The sequence below is a fragment of the Etheostoma spectabile genome, chromosome 2 (assembly GCF_008692095.1).
Source record: "Etheostoma spectabile isolate EspeVRDwgs_2016 chromosome 2, UIUC_Espe_1.0, whole genome shotgun sequence".
NCBI lineage: Eukaryota > Metazoa > Chordata > Actinopteri > Perciformes > Percidae > Etheostoma > Etheostoma spectabile.
This window is the reverse complement of record NC_045734.1, coordinates 7,874,565-7,875,529: the sequence shown is the minus strand read 5'-3', so window position 1 is coordinate 7,875,529 and position 965 is coordinate 7,874,565.

Sequence of the window (965 nt, the reverse complement as noted above, 5' to 3'; positions counted from 1 at the left end):
TTCCCTTCGGGGATCAATAAAGTATTTCTGATTCTGATTCTGATACACTCAGAATACTATACTAAGACTTTTTGTGACACTGAACTATGACCTTTTATGAAATGCAATACACTTTTTATTAAATATGTCTGACATATATTACATATTCTGACACTATACTATGACTTTTCATGAATTATTACTTTTTGTCACAATTATTATTATTGTTATTACAGTTTTTTCTGAATGCTTAGGCGCTAATCGTGATTCTTGTAGCCCAATTTCTAAAACTATTAATACGTATAGCAAAACCACTGCACTGGAGTTGCGAAAACTAAAAGCACAACACGGCATTGCACTGCTAGTTTGCAATTTTGTAACACACATTTTGCAAAACTGTAGGCACAATCACTGCAAACACTCTTTTTTGCAGAACTTAAACAAACTCCTGCTTACACTCAGTACCAAATTTCCAACACACTCCTAGCAAAATTATACACATGTTGGCTATCATTAACACTATTTGCAACGTCTGGCACACTTTCACATGTGAAAACTGTTTTAGATAATTCACTTGCAATCGCCTAAGCACTATACATAAGCCACAGGTAAGCGTCTGTGTGGGTACAATGGAGGGAGCAGTAGAGTGAGAAGAGTGAGAATCAGAGGAGGCCAAGAGAGGACGTGGAGTTGAAGAAGCAAGAGGGTAGTAGGAATTTAGAGGAAGAGGACAAGGGGAGCAAGAAGAGGGCGAGTGGGGGGAGAGGAGGACGGGTGGAAGAAGAGTAAGAAATAGAATAACTGATGACATCAGCGCTACAATAGTGGACCATGTCATCAACCATGGGATGACCCTGAGGGAAGCTGGCCAACTGGTTCAGCCTAATTTGAGCCGCTACACTGTGGCAAGCATCATTAGGACATTTCAAAATGAGAATCGGTAAGTACTTTGTAGCACTGCCATACTCTAATGAGAAACACAACAG